Raw genomic sequence first — 7,964 nt, 5'->3', positions numbered from 1 at the left:
TTAAGACTCTCCCATCACCTTTCTTTATCAGTCATTTCCATTTGTGAGCTGCAGGAACGAAGAACGAAGGGCAATACCAAGCCATACGTAGGAAGAAATGGGAAAGAATAATAAGGCTCAGGGCTCTGAGGTGAAGGAAATGGCACCTTTATATACAGACACAGCTTGTAGCAGAGACGCAGGGATATCGATGTGGGAAAGCATGTACAGACTGCTTGAAGAAGAAAACCCCAGGATAATGAAGGTTACCGCTGTCGCAGATTCACAGGGCTCTTCTGAAGCATCCTTAGAAGAGCTAGCATGCTCATTCCTTCATCGGATAGCAGCAAGGCCTAAAATTCTCCAATATACAGATATGATCAAGTGGATACTTGACAATGCAAAAATGAATGACAGATAGTTCAAGGTTCAAGGACATGGGCTCATCGGGTCATTCGTTGCACAAGACTTAAAGCTCATGTATCATCTTCCTAAACCGCAGGTGACTTACAATGCACAATTCATTAAAAAATTTGTGGCAAAGAACCCAAACCTATCGGACGCCACCAAATATTGATCCAGAAAAGATGAACCGCTCAAAAAGGATAAAAACGGTATGTACAACACTGGTTCCCTCACCTCTCCGTATTGTTTTGTTGTGGCCATGCTTTGTAGATTATTCGGGATGCCAAATATCAATAATTTTTTGTTTGAATGGTTACCATTGATTGATGCTGCCACAAATGTCGTTATTATAAATTGGGCCAAGATCTTTTCTGATAACCTATTCACGGCTATTATCAATTACCGGTTCAAAAGAGCCATGTCTCAAAGGATCTATCCTCCTTTTTCCCTATCCGCATATGTTATGGATTCTATTTGTTATGTGTCTAAATTTCCCGCTATGGGTTGGAAATGGACAACTCAGGACCCATTACCCATCCATGTTTATCATAAAATGTTATGGGATTCTCAGTTCATTCCACATTTCTACCAAATTTGTCATGGGAGTATCTTACCCATGTATAGAATGATGTATGATAAAGAACCCCCGAGGTGCTCACCTGAGGCACAGATAGATATCATCCCCATCACAAGATGGTTCAGAGAAGAATGGTTCACCTATATTAGAGTATTTGGAAGCATCGTCCCCCCTCATGTCCTGCCTTTGTATATTCCTGACAAACTTCTAGCTAGAGAGATTGCATATCAAACTTGTTCAGAAGGCGGTCTGACTAAAGACCTAAAAGACAAAAAGAAGGCCATACGGCCTCAGTTTCCTGTAGCTTGTGGGGCCTTTTCATTGTTCGATGTAGGTCACGCGTTCACCGAAGTAGAGAATATGACGTGTCTACAATTATTTAAATTCCCGGCAAGGCCATTTGACCCAAATGAGGTTGCCTAGGATTTCACAACGACAGTCAAGATAAAAGTGTTCGTTGGAAAGAAAGAATTATTTGATGATTTATTTCAGAGTAAAAGCTCACTCCAGGAAATTTTGCGGGAAGCTCAATCGCGTTTGTCTCCAGATGACCTCTAAAGATTCATGGTATATAGGGAAAGAAGACTACCCAGTGTTCCTCTACAAAAGCTGCAACCACCTGCCAGAGAACCTACTCCAAGCATTAGCCTTAGCGGGAATTCAAGCGCTTCCGGATCTAAATCTAAGACTGGACAAGGATGCCTGAGCATTCTAAAAGATTCTAAAACAACCAAGATAGAGGCGAAGAGTCAGCTAAGTACACCGCTCAGTCAATGGAATTTCCACAGCAGCAGGTATCGCCTCCTTGTCAAGAGATGTCCCCCCTCTCGTCATTGAAGTACCACCCGTCACAACAGAATTAGATAAGGAATGGGAAACCTTCAACGAATTGATCAATCTTGAAGGACAAGCCCCAAAAACACCCGTGAGCAATACACAGGTCGCACAAGAAGTGGGCTCAACGTTGCTCTTCAACGACTGGAATGATCAAATCAGGGAGGCAAAACAAGCAGAATGGTAGCAGAAGGCGCAATAAAAGAAAAAAGAGGTCCAAGCACAAAACAAGTTAAATTGGGAGTGTTATTGGGCATACTTGGTGAAGCGGCATAGTCAGCAGATGACTGTGAAATGTATCATAAATGTGGCCAAGAAAGTGGTGCCAGCTATCATAGATTCTGTTTTCTTAGCCCAGCTCAAAGCAGAAGTCAGCCAGCCGACTCTCCTCAAACCCATGATGAATACATGCAGCTTTAAAGATCAGATTCAGAAGTAGCTTTATTTAGAATGTTGTTTTTTCTTAAAAATTAGATTAGAAAAAGGACGGTCATTTGAAAACCGCATCCTAAATTTTCTAAATAAAGTATTATTAGAATTAGGAAGTGGTATTTAAACCCTTCTCATGCATTTAGAGAAGGGTCCAGAAATTTGTCAAAAACTTGTCCTCAGAACATGCACTTTTGCACCCTCAGAGGAGGTTTTGATGAATGAATGGATCGAGGTTTATTAATGTTTGCATTTGATATCTGCTACTGATGTTGCACTTCTGTACTCTTAGTAGATATTAGAACAAGTAGAGATAAAATCATTGTTGCTCGAAGCTTATGAGTAGGACCAGTCATAAATGGTACTCTTATCTCTTGGCCATTTCTGCTTATATTCTTAAAGTGATATACAGTTTTTAGTTGTTTATATGTTATTGCATGAATGTTTGAGTTACCATTTGGCACATTTGTACGGTGGAGTCATTTTCTTATGTTTGATATATGAATAACTTGTTATGCGATATGTTATTCACAATTGTTTTTCCTAACTTTTTATGCAAAGTAGTTCATCTTAATTGATTTTCATTCTTATGATAGCTGAATGATCTTTATTACTAGTTATTATTTGAAATCTCTTTAGATCGCATAATAGAAGAAATACATCCCCGGTTAGCATAGATTAGATGTGTTGTTTTCATTAGATTATAATAGCATAGAATTAGATTAAAGTAGCTTAGATTAGAACTCTTAGATCAACATCATCCAACTCTACACACACACACACCCTTAGATTGGGAAACTGGTCCCATTATCCCCAGTCGGACCCGCTATACCAAACGGATAAGGAGTTGCCAACCAAGGTCCAGACTGGGTGGGTATCCCCCTTGTTGTCGACCCGATTTTCGGGCTTCAACAGATCAAAATTGGAAAATGAATAGGGAAAAGCTTGGAGATTGTGCTATTGGCTTTGGCCGGAATGCCATGGGAGGAAAGGGAAATCAATACTATGTAGTAACTAATTCCAATAACAATGATGCTCTGAATCCCACACCAGGTACTCTCTGGCATGTTTTTATTCAAGACAAGTCGTTGCGGATCATATTTGAGAGTAACATGGTTACTCAGCTCAAAGAAGAGCTCATCATGAATATTTTCAAGACCATTTATGGAAAAGGTGTCAATATCCATGCCCATGGTTCATAAATAATGATACAGTATGTGACCAACATCATCATTCATGGTATCTGTATCCACGAATGCATTCAAATAGGAAATGCCTTGGTGAGGGATTCCCCTCAGCATTATGGTTGGAGAACGCTCGCATATGGCAATGGAATTTCAATTTTTGGAGGACACTATATCTAGATAGACCAATGTTCTCTTTCCAACTGTAACGACGCCATAATCGATGCAATTATGAGATACACTACCGTCAGAATATCAAATAATTACTTCACTCACCATAACATGGTATCATACTGTCATTGGATTCCTTTCAACTAATTTACAATTGTTTTTATTAATCTCTTTCATGGAAAAAAAAAATTGAAATGCTAATTTTTATGGAGGTCATGCTTCTAGGTCATAGTGATAACTATGTTTAAGATGTAATAATTCAAGTAGTGATCGCCTTTAATTACTTTAATGAAGGCCTTATCAAGAGGATGGCTAGGTAAACTCTCTTCGCCACATGAAATCAACCTCTCTAAATCTTTGTGATGCCATGGTATTGCTATAATTGCAGAAGGATTTCACAAGGTTACATTGATCATATTAGGAATAGAATGGTTCTTTTTGTTAGGTTGATATACCAATACGAGTAATAATTTTGAATGACTAAGGTTAAGCCTTGTAATATTGTACATACCTTTGGTTTCTGCAAATGTTTTCCATATTATAAAATTAAAAAATGTAAAGATGGTATTTCCAAAAAGAAAAATCAAAGGACAAAAATAATAAGAGAAGGTCAAAAAAATGAAAATATATGAACCCCAAAAACAAAAAGAGACCATGAAAGTGTGCAAGTCTAAATGCCACTACTATTTACTTTTATGCATAATAATGATTGTGTGCAACTTGTTATTCATACCACAATCCATGGTAATCAAACTATTTAGTCTTGGTTATTTCATGCTTTGAATTTCATGTTTATAGTTAGAGAATAAAATCTTACCAACTAGTGTAATCTTGGTAGCTCATTAGATAGGTAGAGAAATAAAAGGATCTCATAAGATTAATCTGAGCCCTTGGATGATATAAGGTTAGAACATAGTTTGTTTTATAAAAGAAAATATAGAATAAGGGTTTCCTAACCTAAAAGCACCCAAATAAATGAAGAAAACATGTTAGGGTAAGAAATGGGTAAGTAGAAGAAAGGTTGTTGAACTACAAAGTTAATTGAATCAAAGCACATCCATCATGCTTATACACATATTTCAACATGTGTGATCAATTATGAAGGAAAAAGCAAAGGTTTACGAGGTAATGTGATTAACTCCCCCTCATTCATTTCTCCCCTTTACTTACTAATTTCATATCTATAGGTATGTTCTAGTACTTTCAATCCTTCAAGTCAAAGAGTTTCAAAGCATTTCTCTAACTTTTGGTGGGGCTGAACCCTCCGCTTAATGACTTATGGAGCCAAGTGCTAGAATCCCCTTCATAAAATACATTCCACCCTCGTTACCCTAAGAAGCCCCCTTTTCCTAAAGTTAAACACCTTTTGGCTAAGAAAAGTGAAAACCCCCCGTGTAAGGACCTTTTCGCCCAAAAACCCACAAAAAAAAAATTTATCCTAAGTATAAAGAGAAGGGCACAAAATGCATAAATTTTACCATTTTACTTAAGGATACCCACTCCACCACATTTCAATTAATTATTAACTTATCAATAAACTTGATATAACCTTTCCCGTATAACTACTCCCTATATAATAACCAATTTTCCCGTATATATAAATATGTAAATATAAATTAGTTTTAATAGAAACTAATACATTTTCCTCTTGTCCCAATAAAACAAATCAAACCGTCCTCAACCTTAAATAGTCACAAATCACTTGTCATTAAAGCATCGGACCCCCCTAAATCCTTCGTACATTTCGCCCGTGCTATTCCCTCGCACTACCACCGTCCGATCATTTGCGCTCAGATCCCACGATGCGTAGCCATATCAGGCTCACCCTACGCCCGATATTTACCCAAAGTGGAGTTAAACCTTTATTAAGTCCCACCTGATGGTTTTAAACTTGTGACTAATTTTCTAAATAAAACCGAAACTGCTGAAGTTTAAATCCTGGGCCCGCGCTTAAGCCCAAGCTTTTATCTCCCGCTCGCTTGCCTCACCCGACTACCATTAGATCAATTTCCTTCTCATGCATCAGTCCACATCCATATCAGCCACATCTAATGGATGAACATTACCCACTCGATAAAGTGGTCTTCCCCGAGCCCTGAAGGCTATGTGTCAAGCTCTAGAATATATCAGGTGACCTCTCGCAAAAACCACCTTCGCCTCATAAGAGGTGTGATGACCTCTAATACCACCTCCCCATCAGCCCAATAAACTGCTTATTATCCATAATATGAAATTCCGTGTCATATTTAAAAAAGTTACCTGTTACACCCTTATAACCGTGAAAACCTTCATCTACATTCCTTTGCATGTTTCATAGTATAAACCCATTAAACCCTTTGGCGCCACCCTGAATATCTGCAATGCAATTTCACCTCCATTTACGTTCAAAACAATACCACGACCCCTTCCCCAAGCACCCCTATGCAAATAAAGCCATCAATCTCCTTCCCTGTGAACTGAGGTTTTCTTAATAATTGTTGTGTTTTGCAGGTAATCAGCCAAAGACCAGAGCTTGGATAAACAATTATGATACTAGTCACATAAATTGTTTACTCCAAGACTTGACAAGAAGCCTATTGAAAAGCTTATATTCAGAAGAAGAAGAAAATTACACACAGAGCTAAGAAGAAAACATTCATACAGAGCATTGACAGTCAAAACAGAGGAATGAGAATGAAGATGCAGTTAGAAGACAAACAAATGAAACATATGAAGACTTGAACAATATCCACTTCTTGATGTTGATACACATCAAAACAAAATAATTTACTGTTGAAACACATAGTAAAAGGTTAAATTGTAAAGTAAAAGGAAAAAACACAGTGAAGGATAAAGATAGGTCATCAAAGTAAAAGAGTATCAGCATCAGAGAGTATTAGATGAATGCCTAAATTAAATAAAGCCTCCAGCGTAATAATTCAAACAGCAAAGAGCATAAAGGGAAAAAACTAACCATAAAATCCAGCAGTACTACAATAAAAGGGATAACATGAAAGTAGTTCACTAGCTTTCTCTATCTTCCTACAAGAAGATATTTGTATTTCCTAGATTAAATCTCAAGTTAGTTTGAGATATTTGTAATAAAACCTTAGTATAAATACTTCACAATTCAAAGTATGTAAGGTGGATTCTTAGACATTTCTATAGATTTCTTGATCAAAATACTGTAAAGCGATTGGAGCATTGACTGAGCTGGCAAGATGGATTGATGAATAAAGACCAGATATTTCAAAGGATTAATGTGTTGAGCGAAGTGCAGACAAGTATTTTCTCATGTTGTTGTCATCTTTATTAAAGTTTTTCCATAGTGTCTATCTAAATATGAATAATAGTTAGGCAAATACATGTTTTCTACTAATATCTAAGTTAATAAATTCTAAATTTCTCCTTAATTTAGGTTGTTTCTTTATAATCTATAGCAAAGGATTCTTAATTTCCCTTTTTCTTATGATTACCCTTTGTTCCTTGTTGCAATTTTGGTATGAGAATTCCTAATTTCTCTCACCCTGGTTAAAACCATTTCACCCCCCAGCCCAAAGACCTGCACTCTACTCTACTATCTTCCCCTTTGAACATTCCCTTTAGTGAGTTCATCTAATTTTTCTACCCTTCTTTTGACTCCATAGCCCAATGGTCTAGAGGCATCATTCTATCCATCTATTAAAAGGATCCCACCACTCAATCTTCAATACAAATCAAAAACCCCTTGAACATTCAGAGCTAGCCTAAAATCCCATCAAAAAAAGCAAAACCATATAGAGAGAGCCCTCTCTAAGCTTAGGTTGGCTAGAGCCTATGCCCAAAACTTGGTTTGTGGTTACCTTGGTCATTTTCTTTCTTCTAATAACTTCTAGAGAAAATTTTGATTGATAACATAGTGGCGACTCCTCTGGGAATCCAACAACTCCTCAGTCCTAATAAAGCTTTAAGAAAATTCTAATTCTATATTTTGAGCCTCTTAAAGTCATTTGTTAAAAGTTATATTGAAAAAATCTCCCAAAAACAATTAGAATTTTGAAATTCTCCCTTCTAGGAAGACTTATTTTACTAGGGCTAATATAGATCCCAACCCTCCCCTAGTAGTTGATAATCCCAACATGATTTCAAGAAAATCTAAAAGAGAAGAAAGTTGAGTTAATCGAATACCTTTAGTTAAAGTTAATTCATGTCTTGATGAGGGGTTATTTTTAGAAGAACTTCCCTTTGATCTACTATTTGATCTTTCATATTGAGAACAAAATCTGAAAGTGCAATTGATGAAATTGTTATAGATCTTGATTTCATTGCAGACATTCAAGTCCAACAAGCCAACATATCTATTGATGAGTACATTCCAAAATCTCCACAATCATCCATTAATACTACCACTACCCTTGAGTTTTCTG

Source organism: Pinus tabuliformis, chromosome 9 (assembly GCF_031772625.1).
Source record: "Pinus tabuliformis cultivar Carrire ecotype Pingquan chromosome 9, CPIR1, whole genome shotgun sequence".
In the NCBI taxonomy this organism is placed as follows: domain Eukaryota; kingdom Viridiplantae; phylum Streptophyta; class Pinopsida; order Pinales; family Pinaceae; genus Pinus; species Pinus tabuliformis.
This window is presented reverse-complemented; position numbering follows the sequence as displayed.